The 23740-nt window shown below is 36.7% G+C and overlaps 1 long non-coding RNA gene across 2 annotated transcripts; it reads right to left on the bottom strand.

Moving 5' to 3' along the window:
* Window positions 1–630: 630 nt before the first annotated feature.
* On the bottom strand, window positions 631–11541 carry LOC149268838 (uncharacterized). Of its 2 annotated transcripts, none has more exons than XR_016270580.1 (4): window positions 11001–11541; window positions 10565–10764; window positions 1246–1326; window positions 631–1133 (listed from the first exon to the last, which is right to left on the bottom strand). It is a non-coding gene; the product is annotated as an uncharacterized LOC149268838 (long non-coding RNA). The 2 variants fall into 2 exon arrangements; XR_016270579.1 differs by having other exon boundaries at window positions 631–1121; window positions 11001–11540.
* Window positions 11542–23740: the final 12199 nt, after the last annotated feature.

Genomic DNA, 23740 nt, shown 5'->3' with positions numbered 1-23740 from the left:
TAGTCAATATATTATATACATATTTATATATTGAAACATTCTATTTCTGATCCGGTCTGATCATAAACGCGAGCAAAATGGAAATTGAGAGTCATGTTAACAGCGGACTAGGCCTCCAGTTCGGAAACGGAAGCGAAAACTTTGTTGCATTCCTTTTACTTGTATTTTTATTTTACTGCTCAAATTTATGCGCAAAACTTTAAAATTGAAACTGTTTTTCGTTCCGACTGCAGCGACACGAGCAAAGTTTTGCATTAAAAATTGCATCAAGTGTACGCCAAGGTTAAAACCAGCAAGTTTTTATGCCAACTGTTTGGCCAAGTTGAAAGCAACATTTTCCTTTGTTTAATGATGGCTTCATTTATTTAAGTCGAATATCGCCGACGCTACCTAAAACCTCCGATGGCCATTTAACTTCTTTGGCTCAGTGCAGTTTGAGTCAAAATTCCAGTTAAGTTTCAGCTATGTGAAGATTTGACTTAAAGACAGTTTAATGAAATTATAAGTGCAAATATCTAAAAGAAAAAAAAGTTTGCTTGCGGTTGTTATAAAAAAGAGTTTGTTTTGTGTTCCTGTGTGAGCGGGTGACTTAATAATAAAGTCAATGCTTAAATAAAACTCTATTATTGTTATTTTTACTGATTTTGTATGAGAAGCAAGTTTTTATTCTCAATATAATTTTAAAAAATAAATGAGAGAGCAAACGTATTTTTTTTATAAATTATTATCATAATTATGTACCCAAAATGTAAGGCCTTTAAAAAAACACAGTTTTTCTACTGTATAAGCTTAATATACGCACAATTGTTGATTTAAATATAATGACATTCGGGTTGCTTGTAAATCGTTTCTTGACCGCCTAAACACAAAATTCTAAACAAAAGTTAATCATTTCGAATAAATGAAGATTGATATTCCGTTGTTGATTGAAATAAAATCAGTGCTCAAACCGAATTAATGTCCTTTTGCTTAAGTTACACAACGAGTGCTAACTCTGTATAGTAAATACTTTAATGGCTTTATTAAGCGAGCTCGAATAGTTTGTTAAATATTTAATGGAAGGAGCACTAGCTAATATTAATATAAAATAATAAGAAATGGTTCTGCAACAAACGGTCCACCTGAAATAAAAACTGATTGATTTTTAATAGTTTAATAAAATACATAGTTTAGTAGTTGTCTAAACAACTCATGCGAGAATATTTATGCTTAATATATATTTAAAATTTATTTAAAGAGTTTTACCAGTTGGGGTCGCAGTTAAATGCGTCTCTCGGGTGCCTTTACAACGTATTTATGGGCCACTTGTTGTATCGGGCACTGGAACTAAATAAAAGAGACAACATAGTTGAGGATGAACATTAATAGAGCAACTTTAGGAGCCAATAACATTAAAGCCAATAGCAATAAATTGCAGGGTTGTGAGCAGGCGTTGACAATGGCCAAATTGTTGGCAGCTTAACTGAAGCAGCTAGAGCAGTAAGCCGTGGCTTAATCGCATTTGGCCTATATCGTCAGCAGATAAAAAGAAAAAGCTGCTGATGCAAATCAATGCATAATGTAAGAGCAGCAACAGAAATTGTCGTCGCTGATGCAACAGCAGACGATGCAATGAAGTTTGCCAAAAAATCAGCAAATAATTCAAATTTAAATGCAGCCTGCAGCTGAGAGTGCGATTGGGATACGGATAGCTCGACTACAAATTGAATTGTCAAACACAACTGCTGCAGCAACAGAACAAAGCCCCGTCCACAAAAGAGAGCAACTGCAGCAGCGATGCTGCGGCACTCACTGCGACGCAGAACAGCGCAGACATTTCTCTCTAATTGTGCGCTCAAGTGTTCTGCATACAGCCTGGTTACGAATTTAAATCAAAAGATCTATGCAGGCGGGAGACAGCTCGGGGGAGAGGGTACTTCTCCAAGTGGCTATGGCCAATTCCTTTCGGCTCAGAACAAAAACTTTACACTGCTTTTGGCTGCATTATTCGACGACATAGGCAACAGAAATGGACAGTCAGTTTACGAGCAGACCAGAGCAGACCAGACCAGAAAAGATGGACCAAATTAGGCTAACTGCACTGCGTGCCATGCACCCTGTAGAGGGATCAGGCTGTCTGGAATGCGAATGATGCTGGAACACTGGTCTGACTAAATTGCAGACAGTGAACTGAAAGTGGACAGTGTTTTGCTACATACACTGAGGGAAATTAGCCTTGACATTTGTATTATATATTATTATCTAATTTATAAATAAGAGAGATGAAATTGAAAGATTTCTAGCATTTATTTGTTTATATTGTATATATACACAAGAGTAATTGGAACAGGCTAAAGATTGTATGTCTTGCTCTAAGTAATTTCTTCAAATAAATAAGTGGATATTTATTATTCAAATATAAATATAATGTACACAATAAGAATTACATAGTCAGGCGAAGTACAATATTTAAAACCCCTTAACAATTTTCGCGTCCTTCTCTTTAGTTTGCTATTGAACGATAAATTGCTCATGCAACCCACAAAAGTACTAAATGCATGTTCTTTTATGCATGTTCACCATCTCTAAACAGGCTTAATACCGAACAAACTCCTTTCGACTGATTTCAGAGTTAATTACACAATGAACAGAGTCCGGTGGAGGCACTCAAGTCCGTCTAACAAATTAGCAATTTCGTAATTGAATGAAAGAAAACAATCTATTGCCGAGTAATTTTGACGCTAGCAGAACTAACTTCTCTTACTTTAAAGAGAATAATTATTTTCTTTGTTTTTGTGGTTTTTATTAGGGCTCTCCAGTAGCTAGTTAGGAAAAACGGAGATTGTAACCACAGACTTGAATAATCTTCGAGTAGATAATTAGTTAGGAGTAGATAATTAGTTAGGTCTAAAGTTTGACCCATGACTCAACAACATTTGAAAAACATTTTTGTGGCTATGTTCGCTTAATTTAACTGCCCAAATAAAATATACTATATTTCAATTTACTCCATTCTTTCTCGAAACACTTTTACAATGATCTTACAAATACCTTTTCCACTTGCTACAGGGTATGCTGAGGAATGAAATAAAAACTAGTTTTATTACTGGCAAATCAATGGCAACTACCCCGCCCACCTAATGGGCCCCCCCAATCAATTGTGAAAGGTACTTTAGAATTTGATAGGATGATATAAGAGCAATTTCCGAGGCAGTTTTACTCTTTACAAACTTTGCCAAGTTGTCAGTTTATGAAAAGAGTTTACTTTGTATATAAATAAATGTGAGCTACTTAAAGAGTTTTAGCCTGGTTTAAACAGGTGAGCGAATTAGGTACACACACACCCACACACATCACATGGAGTTATTTATGAGCTGGTTACATGAAAAATTGCTGTGAAATTGAATCGCAATAAGGCGAAGCAATTAATTTGGCTGAAGGCAACCGCAGCAATTACATTGATATATACTTGTGTATATGTAAGGGGTTATGCACTGTATATGGTATAATGTCAATTTGTTTGATGCGCACTGCAGCAATAGCAGGAGTAGCAGCAGCAGCGTCAGCTACATAAATGTGTGCCATTACGTGTTACGCGACGTATACGTAATGCCAAATGTCATGAAATTTCATTACGGTTCGAGTGCAAGCAGCAGCAGAAGTCGACAAAACGTTGAACAGTGGGTTAAACTGCCGGCTAAACCAATTACATTTGCACGCCATTGACAACAGCAACAATAATGTCAACAGCAGCCGCAGCAACAGCAACAGCAGCAGCAACAGCAACAGAAACAGCAACAATATTGCCCCTAAAAGTTGGGGAGGAAACGGAAGGCGACTCAGCAACAGCGCTTGAAAAATGTCCACAATGAGGAAATGACGTTGAGAAACTGTAAAAATACTCACAAGCACACACACATACACACACACACATGAGACAGAGTGAGTCGTCGAGCAACAGCAACAACTTGTAATGAGCTGCAACTGAGAAGTTAAAGTGATTTATTCAATTCGACGCGGGCCCAAGTAAACAAGTACCTAAAATAAAAAGTAGACAGTATGGCTAAATATACATTGCCGCACCTTGAATATCCTATAAATAAACGTTTTGTTATATATTTGGTATATTGCTATCCTTCGAATTTCCCTTTGAATTCTATGAATATGGGAAAAATGATTAATGTAATGAGAAATATGTATAATTCCTACAAACTATTAAAAAAATCCTAATATAGAAAAGATGAAACAAATATAGAAAAGAAAATAGTAAAAGCTTAATGTAATAGCGAATATATAGATTCAAAAATGTTGAAAAGCGAAAAAAGTATAAGAAGAGTCAAGAAGAAATAACAAACAAGCAGAATCATGGCAGTAGCTGAATTGAAGTACTAAATAGGGTGAAAACGACAGGGGAGAACGTGGTAAATGTACGATGAAGATTAACAGATGGAATATATGTGATGACAAAGAAACAGGAAATATTTCTAAATATCTAATGAAAGTTAAGAAAATACAGAAATCAAACTGGATTAATTATGTGAAGGAGTAGAGGATAACGTGAAACTAAAAAAGAGACAGATATGGTATAGAAAATAGAAAAATAGAAACAAGTGTAGAGAAAAATTAATGAGAAACACGAGAAGAAGTCGACGAAAGGAAGTAACTGAAGGAAGTAACATTTATGCTTTGCATACTTGTCATTTCTTTTGCTGACTTTAATTTCTTTCTTCTCCATATGCTTGCACCTGCCATCCAGCGCAGCAGTAAAGTGAAATAAAGTGGCCTTGCTGTACACTCAAGGGATCTGACGCTGTGGATGGTGCGATTGCTCCCTGCGAACTGTCTGCTGCAAGGCGTTACACAATTCTCGACATATTTATAGGAGCCTATTGGAAAAGGGTAGACAAATTTAGGGCCTGGGCGCGCTCCCCAAATGATTGACCCGAAATAAACCCCAATGCCCAAGCTGTTGCCCGCTTGTCAAAAACTCATTTATTATTTAAATATTATCAGGCGAATAAAAAAGTTATGCAGAAAATAATGAAGAGGCAGACAAGCCGACAGGCAGACAGGCAGACAGACAGACAGAATGCTGCTCATTTTTAAAAACTTTTCTGCGTACTACGTTCTTTTTTCTCTGTTAGTCCGCTGTCAACTTCAATGTGGCATAATGGGACACGGCAAGGTGGCAAAGCCGCGGACACTTGACGCAATTCCCTCGCATTGTGCGTATAAAATTACAATTGGGAACCCGGAAGACGAGAGACCAGCTCAAAAACTTTCTTAAATTTCTGCCGAAATTATTGTACAGTACAAAACTTGAACAAAATGAACAATTGTGAAAAGTGAATGAATTATGGTGTAAAAGTGAGCAGGAAATATTTGCTTACTGACGTGCCTTGCGGTGTGGTCAGGGAACGTTATCAACTGCGCTTGATTGGCACACAAAAATAATAAATATATCTGTAGATTTAATTTATTCACATTTCATAATTTAAAATCATTTGACATCTACAGAAGTTTAATTCTTTTTAGAAACAAGAAAAAAGTTTTAATATGAGCGTCTAGTTGTTATTATTTTTTGATTACTTGACGAGAAGTTTTACCTTATTTCTTTCTAATAACTATATTGGAAAAATTAAAGTGGTCTTTCGACTAAAAAATACTTCTTCGGAAACTTGATAAACAATTTAGTATATATTTAATTAGAGCGTGCAAAAATGCATCTATGCCGTATTATGTACTAGATTAATGCGTTTATACTTAGGGTGAGGCAAACCAGGCTATACCTCAAGGAATACTATTTCTGATCGCCCAGTATTGCAATAATAATTATGTTAGCTCAAGCAGACAATTGGGTGTTAACAGTGCTATATTAACATTTTATGTTACGACTGATCAGTGTGAGATAAGCAGACATTTTTTGATAGTATCAAATCAACAGTGATATATTAACAGTGGCATATTAACAGTGGAACATAAACAATGTCACATTAACAGAACATCGTATTATGGCTTCGCTTTAATGAATCAGTCAAACGAATGTTTCCATTAACCCATTCACCCGTTCAAGTCGCAAAAAAAAGAAGCAAATTGACGATAAATAAAATACAAAATTTGGGTGTGACTGCAAAACGTTTTTTATGGCAAAAATAAAAGACTAAATTGTTGTGCAGTTGAGAATTTATGCCAGGACATTTTCTGTGCCTTATCATTGTCACAGGACGCCCGCATGGCCCCGCAGCTAAAAAATATTTCTTAACATTTCTGTTTTTGTGCATAAATAATTGTTTATGAACACGTACCAAGAGGGCGGCAGACTGGTTGACAAACAATGGCGAGCACATGCAAAAGCGAAGTCAAGTGGAAGAGCACCAGAGACTGGCAACTGGCAACTGGCAACCGGCAACCGGCAACTGGGTTAGGCGGCGACATGGCACGACTTCGTTGACTTGCGTGACCAAAGTGCAAGAGGTGATAAATAACACAAAATGTAGACATCACAGAGCCACGGCCCAGAGCCAAGAGCTCATTGCCGGGAACCTTAACGCTAGCGCAACCTGCTACCGAATTCTCACCCGAAGCGTATCTCGGTTTGTGCATGTTTCAGCAATATCGCAGCGGGCAATGCAAACAAAGTTGATGCCGCTTTCAAGTTTGTGTCGTGCAGTTTATAAAGTGGCAACAACAAACTACTTACGAGCTAGTTGCCAAGGCTGCTAAGCATTTAGCTCGGTTTAACACTTCGCTTGGATATAAGCAGCCAGAGATGCGCACTGCCATTTGCCTCTCCACAATCTACACACGCGACCTTCCCCACGTGGCTCATCCTCGTGGCTGACCCTGGTTACGCGACCTAGCTGCTAACCACAAAACATTCACATGAAGATATCGCTCGTATTTAATTTGACACTCTTACAGAGGCCATGCTCATTTTGCAACGAATTCTGTAACCTGTCTGTAAAATTAAGGGGCAAATATGATTTTGACTCATGATGTTTCTCATGAACCTTTTAATATTAAATAAGTTAGAAAAATAAAAGGAATAAAAGATTGTAAGTAAAAGTAAAAGGAAAAAAGAATGTAACGAAATATTGTTTAAATTTTATGTATAAATAATTGGTCTTATCATATTCTGACTTTAGTTCACCATATAATTGTTTTTATTTGTATATTTTATTTATATATGAGACCCATTAAATATGACAAATTTTTCTCTATTATTGTTAAAATGAATTAGAAATAGTATGTTAACATTCACTTTATATTTATGTTAATATTACGGCCAGCTAAGTTTAGGTGTGATTTAATAAAACAAAGTAAAAATTGAATCTGAGATGCCTACTCAGAATTGTGAATATCTGCATATAAATACTATATTAAGGCATAAAAAAACGGAGTTCTCAAAGTTATCTAGTATATATTGGGGTATAGACATAAGCAAATATAAATTATAATAATAAAAATAAAAAAAAAAAACACAAAATCAAAATCAATAGCTACACATACATACTATATCAAAAAGGGTATTAAAACTTCATAGTACTGCCATTTCCCTCTTTTTCGCTATTTCATATGTCGCAGCACTCATCTCTTTCAACAGAACCACCTTGACAAGAATTTCGTCCTTGTCTTTGTTTTGTTGGCATTGTGCAACAAGGGCTAAAAATACATATTAAAGTAAACATGCAGATGCTTCAAAGCAGCGCGGACTCATATGAGTGTGCAAGTTGAATGAGACCGACTAGAAGATACTGTGTCAGCTCAACCAGATGCCTGAATCACTTACGAATTGGCTATAGACCTTCGATACTGTCCTCATCTGAACCAAAAAAGAAGTTAAGTTTTCATGACTTGCTAATGCTTAGGCTGCCAACATAGTGAAAGGTAATGAGCTTCAATATATTTATATATATTATAGGGAATATACTAAATACCTGGAGACACAGTAATATATATATTATACAAAGACTTTTTTATGCTATTTGCACTTAATAAAGATATAAATAAATTATTATGTCTATGTATGCATAAAACACAAATGAACTGGTATATATCCTTTGTCCTCTGCCCATTACCTTGGGTTCTATTGAACGTTTGTTTGCCGAACTGGCACTTAACTGGGCTAACAATATACCTAGACGGCGCTGATGTGCACCACGCATTCGCCTCCTCTTGCCCTCGGCCCGCGCATTCCACTCATTCCCCTCGTTCCATTCCTATTTGTATTTCTGTCTCTGTCAAAGCACTCTCATTAAACCATATTTGACAACTTAATTGAGGGCCTAACATAAGTTGAGGTTCTTGTTGTCAGGGCCAACAAAACATTCTCACCTCTTGAATGATTAATGCAATTCGATTTTATTAAAACTTGGTTGGGCGTGTCAGACAGAAGATTATATTGTTATACATGTCACGAAATGATATTTTCTATACCATTTAATTATAATGATAAGAATAAAAGCTTTACATTTTTTAATTAAATGCCGGATTCGGACAACGACATGCGAATTGAAATCCATGTAATTTAAATAGGTCTTCAACTATGCATAAATATGGGTTATAAACAATAAACAAATTCATTACTCTAATACCCTAGAAGATTAGATAACTTCATTTTTTTTTTTTTTAATAATCAACAAGTTGTTGAATAATTTTTGTTCTATACGAAAAATCATACTACGGCTTATAATTTGCGGGAAAGGTTTGCTGGATACAGAGTAGTCGTCAGAAATGTTTTATATTCGCAATCGGAGTATTCCTTAAATATACCCGCAGAGATAATTTAAGATCTAGCTCTATGGTATTCAAGGTAACATTAATGCTTTAAGTCAATTATTATGGGTACTAATAAAATGGATTTAGCTATTGAAAAATTTATAAGCTTATTGAATGCTGCTGAATTCTGCTGAATTCTTACTAGCGGACAGATGGACAGGCAGATATGGCTAGATCTTCTCTTCCTTCTGTTGAGTAATATATAAGTTTTACCCATAAAATATGTATAGTACCTTCAGAAACGACAGCTCCTTCGACTAGATATTGAGTTTCGGAGTATATTGAATAGAAGACTTAATTCAGCATTTTTCTATCACGTTTGGCGTTATTTATTTATTATAGAAAAAAAAAACAATATTCATAAGGTAAATAAATTTTCTTATATAAACGTCACCATATTAGAACAAAAACGTAGTAACAACTGTAACCAGGGTATCCCTCTAGTGTAGCACTCTTTCTGAGATACGAAAATTTTCAGCCACAAAAACGTATGCATTTCATTATATGAATTTGTAAGCTGAGATTTTCATCTGAATTAAGTTTGATTTGGTATATAAAATATTCAGAGTTTAAAGTCTATGAATTATATAAAAACAATTTTAGCAGAAGAAAAAATGTTGATTAGAATTTAGTGGCGGACAAAAACGTTTACATAATCTAATTGAAAAATTGAATACCTAAAGTGCTTTTCAGATTCAATTAAAAATTGTTAATTGTGAGGTAAGCATCTTCTTGAGTTTGGCTTAAATGTAAGGTAATGTGCATTATGCTTATTAAATGCGAAACTGTCAAGGCACGAAAAATGCCGTGAGTGCCGTGAGTACGTTGTGGTAAAGCGCAAGCAGATGAACAACTTTTCAACAAAGATTTGCTCTTGGTCTTAGGCCAACAAAGAGTAGCTACAAAAATTCCACATAATCCGCAAACAGGCAGCCGGGAAAGGCATCATGCGTATAGCGCGTAGGGCGTACAAAGCACTCGTGGATTCCTTGTCCTGGCCAGCGAGAACAAGAGAGAACTCTGCCATCTGCTGCTGCTTTTGCTTCTGTTTCTGTTTCTGCTCGTAGTCCTTTCTGTCCGAGCATATTTTATGTATCTCTCTACTGTGCACCGGGGTGTGGGTATCTTCACACTAAGCTCTTAATTGGCTATTGAAAGCGAGTCGACAGCAAGGCAGAAACTTTGACTGTGGCTTAAAATAGAAAGATGGATTTCGTTGCTTGCCTTGAATTGTACAATGAGCTATTCGTCTGGCCACTGGCACACGAAAGTAAGGCGCAGTTACACGCCATAGCACTGATTTGATTAGTCAGAGAGCGCATTTAATCTCCATAAAAAACGTATATATTTGAATTTACTTTGGCTTATACCCTGTACTCGAGTTTCATAAGCTTACGAGCAAGGCTTAATGCCTAAATTTATTTTCTTTCTTTCCCGTTTTCTATGTTAAAGTATATCGTCTTTCTATGTGATTCTGAATAGCTTTGCAAGGGCTTCATTGAATGATGATATTTATTGCTCTCTGCCAATCCGTTTATCAATAATAATTGCCGCAAGCACTGCCAGAGGGTATTTAGTCTTCGGTTCAGTTGCTAGACGTGTTTACTCTCGATTTTCAGCTGTTGAACTGAATCGATTTATTTACACGCTCATAACTTTTGGCAAACAGCGCGTAATATTCTTATTTGTCTATTAAAATATATAAACAAAATACACGATTTGTAATGCGCAATGTGAATGTATATATATGTATAAATTAAATGCGCACAACGTATACGTATAAATAAATAAATAAATTGTTAATAACCGTCAGACTGTCCATATTTATATTAAGTACATATCCATCAGTTTTATGTTTTTGCTGCGCCATAGGGTACTCGATTACTCATACGCCGCGTATGCCTGTGAGAGTATTAATGGGTGAGTGAGTACGCCTATGTATGTGCATATATGTTTGCCATCGATGCTGATGACATCATAAGGCTTTTGCAGGGTGTTTTGAATACCCTGTAATAGATAGACTAATATTTAGCATGCAGTCTTTAACCATGACTAGAATACAATAATATATATATAATTAATTCAAGTACTTCAAGATATTTGGGATACAATTTTAGCTATCGATTTGTTTAATATTTTTTCAAAAATTATTTAAATGTCCTTAATTATTGTAGTCTACCGATAAGTTTATCATCATTATGCAATCACAAAATCCTTGAATTCCTAACTATGAGTGTACCCACCTTCTCCATTATTAAAGGGTATCTTCCAGTCGACCACTTCCATCTAAGTCACTTGCCATTGTGGATTGGCTTAATGCACGTATAAAATATAATAATGCCAGCTATTAGCCAACTTGACGACGCATATAAATAGGCGTGTTGCAGGGCGTGGCAAATGCGTTTAACTGTTATTATGCAGGGAAACACGTTTGAAAATGTACGTTACCGTACGTTGCTTATTTTTTCTGCTGACAATTCTAGAAATTTTCCGCCGAGCGGCGCAAAAACAATTTAACGAAATGCGCGTAAAAATAGCGCTGCTGGTGGGGGGTGAGTTGAATTGGCCGAGGGGGAGTCCCCGCTCCCACTAATAGGTAGCAGGTTGTTTGGTCTACGCTTTAAATACAGCTGATTGCACCCCCATGCTCAAAGCTAATTATCGCTATACACACGTCCGTTGACAGTGCTATCGATTGGCAATTGTTGTGACTGAGGGCGTGGTCTGTGTCGCACCCGGATGCGGTTCCAGCCCCTCCCGTTGCTGTTGCTGGTGCAGGTGCAAGTGCAGGTGCTGGTGCCGGTGCCAAAGTGTGCTATGATTGAGCGCATTCGAAAGTTAACTCTGCACTCAACAACAGCTGCAAAACTTAACAATGACACGCCCCTTAACACACATGCACAGCTGCAGCTGTACACACAGGCGTAGGTGTAGCGTGTGCTTCGACTGTAGCATTAACTATAGCTAACCGATTACATTTTTCGTACACTGAGCGAAACTCGAAGTAGGTTATATTAAACAAACCGATATTTTTCTATTTTCTTTTAAAATTGCACCTAGGTAACTTGTGATACAATAAGAATATCATTTAGAATATTATCTCAATAGAATATTCCCAATTTAATCGTGCCACAATGATCTAAAGCCTTTAGAAATTCGATTGAAATGATTTTATATCATAATCTGAATATTCGCAAATTAATATTAAAACAAGTAAGAAAGCTTTCGTCGAGAAGAAAGCTCTGCTCGACTACGAGATCCCCTGCACCCTTCGAGCAATTCATATTTCAATAATTATTCGCACATGCACACACGCACACACACAGGCACGCACGCATAAACACGCATTGGCTGCACTGTGAGCTTACTGACTGCCTGCTACATACTTTTAACAAAGCCATTATACCTTGATTTCCCATTTTCAATGGGTTCAGGGTATAAGTGTTATTTATTACGAAAATCTAATATTATTCTTGACAGTACGTGAATATTTTTCACGGTGTATCACTGCCTACGCACAGTTTAAGCACTGCTTACGTGTCCAGCACGTCAAGTTGCATGAAATGGATGCGCACAGCAACATTTGTCATACGCACCGTTAACCCGTCCAGCCTCACATGCTGCATATTGCATATTGCCGTGCAGTACGTTCCTTTTTTATTGAAATTCGTGCTACAGTGCATGGCAATGAGATGATGTTGCATACGCAAGAATCCTCTACCAATCCCTAGACAGTTTCCTTGTGCATTTGCAGCCGCTGTTGTTGACTGTGCGACAACTTTTGTTGTTGGCTCGCTCGGTATTTTGTAGCTTTCTCTTTAAACTCGCCCCTTTGCAGTTCATCAGCTGCCATTGGCAATCGCTTGCAAATTGTCAAAGTTTTCGAATGAAAATTTCAATTATTATGCAGCGCTTGCTTTAAACTTTCCACTTTCGTGAAGCAACACGACTCGAATTGCCAAACGCAATTTGCAATTTTGTGGCTTGTTTATGGCAAGCTGCATAAATGCAGTTTTTTAGCTGTGCATTCCAAATTTAAAATTGTGTGTGGCATAAACTGCAGCTGAAGCGCTTGCTAAAAAATTAAGCGCATATTTTGCATACTCCGCGTTGCCGCGTGGCATGTGTGGCATTTAACATATATATTCTCGTGTATATGCAACCTGAGTGTCGAGCTTTAAATAATATTCACACGTAGCTTATGAGTAGCTGCAAATTGGCGAGTAACACCAACGCTCAAACCTTAAACCAAAACCTCTTTACATTCATTTTAGATGAAGCCCACTTACAGCTTGATACCTGCCGTGTATCCTGCTTGATACCCTCTAAGCGAAAGTTGTAAGGGAGATTTTGCAGTTTGACGATTTCTGTTAGATTTTTCATTTTGTAAAGTATAAAAATTTTTAACAAAAAATATTTATATGTTTTAGTTACGATTCTATATTTATTGCTTGTTCAATAATATATTCTACAAACCACAACCTTTTTATTAAGGCATCAAAAAAGAAAAAATTTTCAAGGCTCAACAGTGGGGGAAAGCTGAGTTTTTATAATAGTTTAAAAACTATCGATAACAATGCCACTTTTATTGTAAATTTTAACTAACTAAAACATATCATCACATTACAATCTGCCAAGCAAATGCTTCTTTTGAATTTTTTTTTTTATAAATAATGAGTGAATGATTCATATAAGCAAGCTAAAGGAATAAGTCGGTATTATAAAAAAAGATTTAATAATATAATTAATCAAACATAAAATGCTTGTTGACTGCACTTTCACAAATATTTAAAGCTCAAGCTATCTGTTAAATTTAGAGAAAGCATAATATATTTCTTCTGATATGAAGATGTCTCATGTACGAAAAGAAATTTTAAATTAGAATGGAAAATTATAGTAACAAGAATAATAAAAGTACTATACATTATATTAATAAGGACTCCGTTTTATCCCTACTCTTAAATTATCTGCAGGATATTCTTCATCATATTATTAATATAATATATTAATATTAATCATATTAAAAGCATGTTACAATTCATGTTTACAATGTTACACCAATTGCTAAGATCATCCATCCAGTTACTATTCCATTTATTGACCTACTCTACAAATCCCTGTTTTATTCCAGGGATTATCAACTAGTCTAGCTGGCAATATAATCAGAGTAACTTGAGGATACTCTCTTCCCGATGGTAAGGAAATACTGCTAGTCGACTTAGAGAGTTCCACACCTGCTTTCAGCTTTCAGCTTTCGCCTCAGCCTTTCAGCCACTGTCGTCGCGTACATTACGCTGTCAAAATGTATGCAAATTGAATTAATTAAAGTGCTGCGTCAGCTGGTCGCGCTTATTTTTGAACCTGTTGCGCTTCGATTGAGTTGCTTGTTGCTTGTTTGTTGTTCATATCCTTTCATGTGGCCCAGATGGTGGGCCATTTGTAAATGTTGCATGCAACGGGGCGTTGCCGTCGAATTTGTCAGCGCCACTTGGCGCTCGCTAATGAGCTGCAGTTAGTCTGGCATTGAGCAGGGCGGTGGGCGTGGCCTTTGGCTTTTTTTTATAATACTTATGGACTGTCAAGTGTCGTAAAAGCTCAGCTACTCTGAATAATAGGCCATAAACAAGGCAATAAGCCGCACGACAACAACTTAAAGTCTTAGCAGCCCATAAAAGCCAACCGTCGCTTATCCCTTTGCCCAGACTCAACTTCTCTAGACTGCCAATAGTTGGCATTGTTCATTTATAGAGTGGCTCAACTAGAGACTTAACCAAAAGCCGTAGGCTAAGCTGATGTGGCTTCACTTTTGTCCAAACACGAGACACTCAGACACAATCACACACTCAACCTTTGATCAGTGTTTCGATGGAATATGTGTGCGAGTAGCTGTCTGTGTATGTGTGTCTGTGTGTGGTACTTACTGTGGTTTTGATGCTTCTTGTTTATTGTTAAACACACATTGACACGGGTTTGTGGCATTTGACAAGTGTGCTTGTAGGACAATTGAGACTGAGCACTGAGAGAAATAATAGAAAATATATATATATATTTGCCAGTTAAATATACATATACATAATATTACTTTTACGTTACTCCATATTCAAGGAATAAATCTAGAATTAATAAAATTGAATAGATCGCGTCTAGTAGTTTCTCTACTAATGGATTTTCACTTTCATATTATATTTAATGACTTTGGCAAGTGTAATTTCAGATTATACTTAGAGCATAGTAAATGTCTTTTGCAGATTTCATCCATACTGGCCACGACAGCTGCCAAATGGCAATTAAATGCGACAGCCAGAACAGAACTCTGAGCTAGGGTCGACCCAATATAAATATGTATTTAAACACCCTTGAGCACACAAGCGCACACATACACACACACAGGCATACGTATACAGTGAAACTAATTTGCATGGACAGCGACGTGCCTGTAGACTCCCCAAAGTGATAAAGACATAAAGAGCTGCCGACAGTGCACTATGGGTCAAACGCCCGATTTTTTGGAAAAAAGTCTTATTTTCAAGTTGAAAAAATGTACAAAATTTTAATGCGAATCCATTAGGAATACGCTATATGTAAATGTTACATACTCAGAATTTTAACAGAGACGCGATCTGCTAACAAAACTGCTGTTAAACCGAGCTGTTATGCATGACACGCACATTATCAGTTTTGTAAAAACTTTATATGAATTTCAATCGCCAATTGAAATAAAAATAATGGCGATTAGATCAAAATTTGTTGTGGAAAATATAGAATCGGGCTTGTTCTTTGTTTTTACGTGTTTGTATTGTCCAAAATCTTTATGTGATGTGAAGTTTTGAGTAAGTCAAAAAGCTGCTTTTGACATCATTAAAAAAAAAAATTGTTGTCTTTGATAAGAGAAAACTTGTGTTTGTAGCATTTTGTAGCGATGAATTTACGCCCATATTATAAAATATTCAATTCCGAGCTATGACCTATAAGTTCAACGTGCACTTTTGCGCACTTTTTACGCAATTTCATTTTTCAGCAACTAACCTCGTCGCAGGTGAGGAAGAGGAAATAAGCCTGTTCGAAAGGCAGGATACTTCAAATTTTGAGGTTTATGGCATGCTAGCTTCAGATAATGAAGAATACGCTGATTAACAATAAAAGAGATATATTTTAATGTTATTTGTGCTTAAAATCATAAAATATAACCTTTTATTCCTTGAAAAAGATTTTTCTCAACTTCTACATATAAAAACTATATGATATAGTTAACCGATTTTGATAATTTTTTTACAGGGTCTTTGAAACATGAAAACACATCTAATATGTGAATTTGGTGTAAATTACTTAAAAAGCTAAAAAGTTGGGACATCTAATAATATGAAAGAGGGGCGATGTCACGCCCATTTTTTCATCACAAATGCATGTTGCAAACAAAAGTCAAATGCAAAAAAACAAATTGAACTATCTTTACTGATTCAAAAGTTATTAATTAATTCCAAAAAATCGGGCGTTTGACCCATAGTGCAGTGGCCCAACTGAGTTGGCCCAGACTCGGAATGCCAACTAGTTTGTGTAACATAAATCAAGGCTGGACAGGGGCCGGGGGCGATTCGGTTGCCCCTTGATGCCGACGCGACTGTTGCTCTTTGGGCTCGCATTTCGCGCTATCTGAGCAATTAAAAAGCCAGCAATTGGCAGGATATTTTGCCTTAATACCCCTTTGCAAAGCTGTTAGGGTATGCTAGGTTTGGATCGCAAGAATTTGGCACTCAAATTTTGTTTATAGATAATTATATATCTATCTCTATATTAGTGAATATATATAGTATATTTCGGCATTGACGGTGGAGTGGTGACTTGTCACTACTTGAGCTTTTCTTGAACACGCGAATAAGTATCACGAAGTCGCCTATAGCCAAGTGATATGTTTTTACTTACTTTTTGTTTGGACTTTCGACTACATTGTTGCCCCAAAGGCGGCGAAACTTGCTTGTCTATCGGCAGCCAAGTCAGCCGTTGGCCTGCCCTATGCTAGAGACCGGATGTGCGCCGGGCCATGAAAATTTGTCAACATTTGCCACAGAAACCGAAATAAACGAAAACACGAGAAGAGAAATCAAATTTTCCTTTTTGGTTTCGTTTTCAGTTTCAATTCTGTGTGGGCCTAGCCGAGTACTCAAATGCTAAATGGAAATGACACAGAAGCAAGGCTCATTAGGGCACACACCAATACACACACGCACACACGAACACTCTCCGCACACATGCTGGCAATCAGCTTCTCTTGTGGCAGCCAACGCGTCGTATGTGTAATGTGGCATCAAGCTGGAAATAATTTGAATAAATGAGGCCGCAACGCCGATGACGTGGCGCATTCGTCGATAATTATTTTAATGACACTTGCGCGCACTTGAAAGCTTTGTATTATTAATTCTTGCGGCCTTTTGCATTTTTCATACACACACACAACCACACCATATTTTCTTTCTTTTTCCGACTGCAGATGTGAACGCATGAATTTCTAATGTATAACACGCACTCACACAATTAACACGCATTAGGCATAACCCACAGGTGCTCCACTATGCGTGAGTGTGTGTTTGTGCGTGTGTGTGAGCGTACTTACCTTTAAGCAGCCGTAACCGATGAAATTTAATATGCCAAGTGCTTTCGAGCACAGCTCACATAAAACTCAATGGCAAATAGAACTTTTTGCTAGCGCATTAAATGCAAAAGCAAGTTAAGCAAACTATTTTGATTGCGGCAAAGCCTTTAATACTCTTGGCCGAACAGGTTCAATATTTCTTGGAATTCCTTCCTTATATATATTATTGATACTTATACTTTATCACACTGCATTTACGGCAGCTCAATGTCAGCTACTGAACTCCTTGAAAGATGACAATGAAATTTTAAAAAGTTTCCTTTTGCCCTAAGTCTGTTTGATATGCAAATATATAAATGAAATCGCAGCTGATTTTATTTTACTACATTACTGAGTTCACCCTTTGCTACGAAAAAGATTTGTATTTCGAAAGTGAAGTAGCTGGAGTTTTATCCAGGCATGAAATATAATTTACTCTGAGTATATGGATGAGTATATGAGTGAATTACATTTATCTTGGATTGCGCTGCAATATCAGCTACATTCATTAATGTGAGAAAAATTCAAGATGTAACGAAGCATTCATATATTATATGTTCTTCCTTTTATACTTAAACTCTTTTAGTTATTGATCTATCTGAGTTTGCATATAGAAACCCACTCATATATAATGAAAATTCCCTTATTTATTAAGAGCAAAAGGTCAATGTCTTCATCAAATATAAAATGCCTAAAAATTACTAGAAGGGCAAGGAAAAGGGAAAGCTTATATGAAAGTAACAATGCGATTAAGACACCAACTAAATAAATATTTGGTCATCTTGGCCGGAATTAACAACCCTTGACAGCCGTAATATCAAGTATACGCACTGTGTGCGCAGCCTCGAGCCAGAGGCGCAATTACGTAGCATACTTTTGTGGGCGCAAATTAATTTTGAGCACAAAGCACATGACGCAGATGTATATCTAACGATTCACAGTTCAACAGCTGTGCGGTCAACGAAAAGGGAAGATTAAACGAAAACACTAAAAAGAAAAAAAAGTATTGAAATTATCGAAAAAACTTGACACTCATAAGATGCCTTGAAAGTGAGAAAACACTCAAGAAACAGTAGTTAGATAAGTAAAACTGAAATGTGGCAAGCTGCTCGTGGCTCATTGCTCGTTGCACGTTGCAAGTTGTTTTGGCCACTTTGCCACGACCCAAAATCAAAGGAAACCTGCAGCGCACAGAAGCCCGCATAACTCGTGCTGACAAACCGGAAATGGAACAAGACAGCACAGTCGGCAACGGAGAGTCGGAGAGTGACAGCTGCAGCCACGGCCAAGTGGGTGAGCTCGGCCTGCTGGGGAATGGGACTGGGAATGAGAATGGGTGAGGCCCACCGAAAAATTGAAGAGAATAAATGTGTGTAGAAGGTGATAGCTATAAAAAGTTGAAATAGTTTTCGGAGCAAGTAAAATCAATAGGCGCCTAGCTGGCAAACAGTTCAAGCCTTCAACTTTCTTAGACTGGTACAAAAAAAAAAAGAGTTTATTAGTTTTCTTGAAATCGTTATTAAATTCTCTTCTTTTTTTTATGCAAGCGTCCCTAAGGACGCTATGCTACAACATTTTTCATTAGCAATGTGTGAACGAATACATTGACTATCATGGTGTTTAGTTACTCAATACGTAATATTTTTCTTTATTGTTCTGAGCCCGGGTTGTTATACCCAGAGTAACTCATGTTTCAACCCTTAAATCAAGTGCGTCTATTGCTGAGCTTGTAAGACTCCAAGCTCCTATCCTATTGCAGGGTTTGTAAGGCTCAGCGTTCGTCTCTTACGTAATCTGGGAATGCACGGGTTAGTGCTCATCTGTTTATTTATAGAGTCCGTACTTGTGACCCTGATCTTTTTCTATCGCCCTACCTGCTAGTCGTTGAGTGCGTCGGAGGCTTGTATACGATCTTCGTATATTTGTATGTTCATGGCTGAACAATGTGTTTATTTGATAATTAAACTTGAAATTCTTACTTGTTTTCAGTAGCTCTAAAGGTAGTAGCTTAATTACAATGAATAACACGAAGAGTTTTTAGTCTATACATTAAAGCATGATTTTTATATGTATATAAAATATTTTTGTCCTGACCAACGAATTAATGCTCGACTCAATAGGTTCAGCATGTACTGCATTAGATAAAATAAATAAATATAAGGAAACAGTGCTTATTTTTAAACTATTGTATTGTATTCAAATTATCATAAAATTATTGCCATATTTGCCTCAATTTTAATTTAGTTTTGACTTTATTTATTTTATTTTGTTAATTTATTTATAATTTTTTGTAAGCTCTGAACAATGAATTATAATAGATGCAGCTCATTTTTGAGAAAAAACTCAAGTTTAGTTACGATGATTACCCTATAATTAAAACGCCTCAAACTCAACGTCCTTAAAATGTGCTTCAAGGTTAAGTAAAGTATTTAAAAATTAATGCATCCCCTCATATTAAATTAGGCAGACGGCAATTAGTCGCCATAGAAGAGTATTTAATAATGGCTATCAAATGCAGCAGACATAATTGTGGCCTGGCTTAGCTTTGGGTATACGCTGAAAAGTAATCTGTGTAAATATGTATATCTGAGCAACAGATAAGCAGCTGGGCGTAAAGAGCCACGGAGCGCACCCCAATAGCATCGCTCATTTGCACCCCAATGTCCGATAGCAACCCTTCTGCAAACTAAAGAATAGCTGAAAAAAGAAAGAAGCAGTTTAAGAACTTAGTTTAAGAAAATAGTTTGAATAGCTGGAATCTCCCACTTAGCTTAACTTTATGCTTATTGAACGGCAACTTAAACTATTCAAACTGTTTCAATTGAATGCAAAGCGATTTGCTCTAATCCATTCACTAAACTCAAGTGCAAAGTGCTTTAAGGCCTTGAGGTTGCAGCAAAGAAAGATTAACAACACAGCTCAACATGGAATTAAAAACGAGTTACTTTGAGCTTGTTGAGCGTGCTGGGTATTTAATATCCTGTAACTATCCCTGTTGGGCTCTTCACTTTTAAACAAACTTCAAGTTATAGCAGTAAATAAAATATTAATTAAAAATTTAAAAAATATTGATTTCTTTTTAATTATCAATAATTTAAAATTATTTATCCATGAACATGATATTAATAAAAAATAAGAATTCCTTTAAACAGCTTCGTTGGTTTGCAATGTTTTAGGGCTGTGCTTAAAAATCGATATTCATCGAATTTAATCCGAAAGTAAATTTTAAAATTACAGTCAACACAAGACAAGCAACGAAAATTTTAATGGTTGACAAACACTAAGAATAAATTACTTATTAAAGCCACTTATTGTGCAGTAACCTATCCACAAAATTAATGTGCCCTGCTCTTTAGCTTACTTTCATGACTAGAGGGTACTATAAAATTCGTGCAACATGGGCCTTGTAAGTCTCAGCAAAAATCACACGCCTGAGGAGTGGGCAATGGCCCAAGTCCGCAACTAAAAAGAATGTTGCAGAAAGAATAGCAAACAAACGTAATGGACGGATGGGAGAGCGGAGGAAATGTCGAGAGCATGAAATGCAGTAATTAGAAATGCAAATGATGCGTCAAATCAGAATCGCAGCAGCTCAGAATAAGCCCTGGGCATGCACTGCGGATGAAGCGCATATTAATTGAGCTGCACGTGATGACGGCTGCTGCCTTGGGCTGGGACTGCGACTGGGAGCTGACGTAGGCGACAGCTCCAACTGCGGACACTTCAAAGTAACTTTTGTAAGCCCTAGTCAAGACTTGTAAACACGCAGCTAACTGTAGCCTATTTGAATTTAATTAAAATTGAAATTCGTAATGACCCTGAGATGAAGACCTCAACAAAGGTCGCGATTTGCTCATGACTTCTTATGTAACCTACAAATGCGAGAAAATGTATATTAAATGTTTAAAGGCGTCCTTTGGTGTGCCCTAGAATGAGAGAAATTTAAGAGAGAGGTATTTAAGACAGAATATTCAATTAGTTAAGTAGATTTAGTTAGCAATATCACTATAATAAGCTATATAATAATATATAACGTACGTGAGAAATATTAGTTTAACAACTCTTTAATGAATTTTAAGTAAAGAGAATAACATGCAATATTTCAAACGAATCATATTCTAAGAGGGATGCGAGAAATCAGAGAGCATGAGAAGACGCAAACCACACTGAAGAAAGTTTGATTAGTACTTATTTAGTGCAAGCACTAAGTACCTTATGTTGCTACTTAAGCTTGTAACCAAAACTAATTACTGACTTCACTGAAAGTATGTCTATGATGCTTGCATAAGTTTCCTTTGACTACTCAAGAGATGAAGAGACTTAGCACTGTCGTTGAATATTGTTATTTGTTATGGAATGATAATTGAAATACTCGCCTATTCAACACAAAGCGGAGACACTCAAAACACGCATACGGAGCTGTGCACCATGAAAAGAGCGTAAGTGGAAAAGTTGGTCAACCGTTGGCAAATCTAATTTGCAATAAACAAACAAATAGTTACAGTTAGCTAACTTTATGCATAGAACAGTGTCAAGAATGTTGTGGCAGACGTATGGGATAAGCTGCAGGCGGAAAATGTCTCGGAAAATAAATAAAATCGAATTGGAAAAGTGCTCGAAATGTTTGTGGACTGAGCTGAGGATGCAAATGCTGTCATGCCAAAGTGTCATAGCAAAGCGAAACCGCAAGATAGAAGCAACGACAAGCACACACACACACATACAGCAATAGAATGGAAAGCTGAGTAGATTTTGCATGCAAAGCAGCTAAGAGACAAACCAACGAGCGCAAAGGATGTCTGCATCAAATTCCAACCAAGTACTGCAGCATAAAGCCTTCTCGCAATCTCACAGTCGACAAAGAGATTGTTATTAATTTGTGAAATTATAATGCAAACACAGATTGTAGCTAAAATAATATTTGCATACCGAAGTTAACCAAAACCGAGCACAAATGCAATGCACTTGTCCAGCACTCAATCCGAATCAAATCAAAAAGTGCTTGTCAAATATGCTTCTTCTTCTTCTTCTTCTCTGCAAACCCTGTGCCCACTTGGGTCTATTAGTTGTGTTTGTAACTGAATGTTATCAAAGCGAACATATGTGCCAGCCATCCAGCCTCTCTCCCTCTCTTTCTCGCTCTCTCGCTCTCTCTCTTACTTTCCCTCTCTCTCTCACTATCTCACTCTGAGTTGCATACTTGACGTGCAATTGCGTGTAGCGTTTAATGGTGGCCTGCAGCAGCAGTTGTTGCCTGTTGTCAACACAAAATGCCGCCTGTGTGCGAGGAAATATCCAAAATCGAATCGTATAGGCCATAAGTGCAATGAAATGGCATGCACGACTATGAGTTACCTTTTTTCGAGCAAGCATTAAACGAATTTCGAATTAGTGAGCTTTTTCGATTGGAATAGCTCACATATGTAGTTTTCTCCTCAATATTTGTTAATTTTCTTTATTAAGCATGGAATTTATACACTTCTGATACCTTAACAATATAAGCACGACAAAGTTTAAGGAGTAATTTAAACAGAAAGTCAAATTTAAGAAAAAATTTAATTTATCAAAGAAAATAAAGCCAGACAATCGTACAAACAGGCATTTCTCCGGAAAATCTATAAGCATAAAAAACAGATAATATTTAAAATTAGCTTGGCACTATAATTAGTGCGATCCCAAGATAATTAAAAAAAAAAAAAACTAAAGAGCTAGACTTTTCTAGAGAAATGACCATATATAAAATTCTTAAATGTTTAGTTTATTAATAGTCTTCTTGTAATCCACTTTTGTCTTCTTTTGGCCATGTTTACGCTTCGCTTCTCACTTCTGGTAAATTCTGTTTCTTTATTGCTTTTTCAATCTGTTAAACTTTTCTCTTTACTTTATACTTCGTGTCTGGAATCCCACATTTTCGCTACGCTTCTGGTTCTGGTCTGATTGATCGATATGCTACAAGTTGCGTGCTTCTACTTTAACATCTTTATGAGTTCGAATTCGGTTCTCTCTCTCTTTCGTTCGTTTAGCCTGTTGCTTGAATTAATATTTATATTATTCAATTGCTTCTTACCTTCTTCATTTTTATTGATTATGGTCAGATTGTTTCAAGCATATCACTCACACTTCTGGTAAAAACCTACTCAACAACAGTGCCTGACGTCCCTCTGCCGACAGCAGTATAGGGTATAGCAGCAACTGTGGCGCCTGCATACAGCAAATATGTGTTGACGAGGTTGCCTAAAAGATGACAGGTTCAATTTGTGCGAGGGCCCGAAGCATATGCCAATAGAGAGACCTCCACCAGCGGCACCAAACATTGATTTATGCATGTGCGTTTATTTGGTTGAAAGCCAAGGGGAG

The sequence above is a fragment of the Drosophila arizonae genome, chromosome 5 (assembly GCF_054131065.1).
Source record: "Drosophila arizonae isolate 15081-1271.41 chromosome 5, UAZ_ARI_1.0, whole genome shotgun sequence".
In the NCBI taxonomy this organism is placed as follows: Eukaryota; Metazoa; Arthropoda; class Insecta; order Diptera; family Drosophilidae; genus Drosophila; species Drosophila arizonae.
This window is presented reverse-complemented; position numbering and strand designations above follow the sequence as displayed.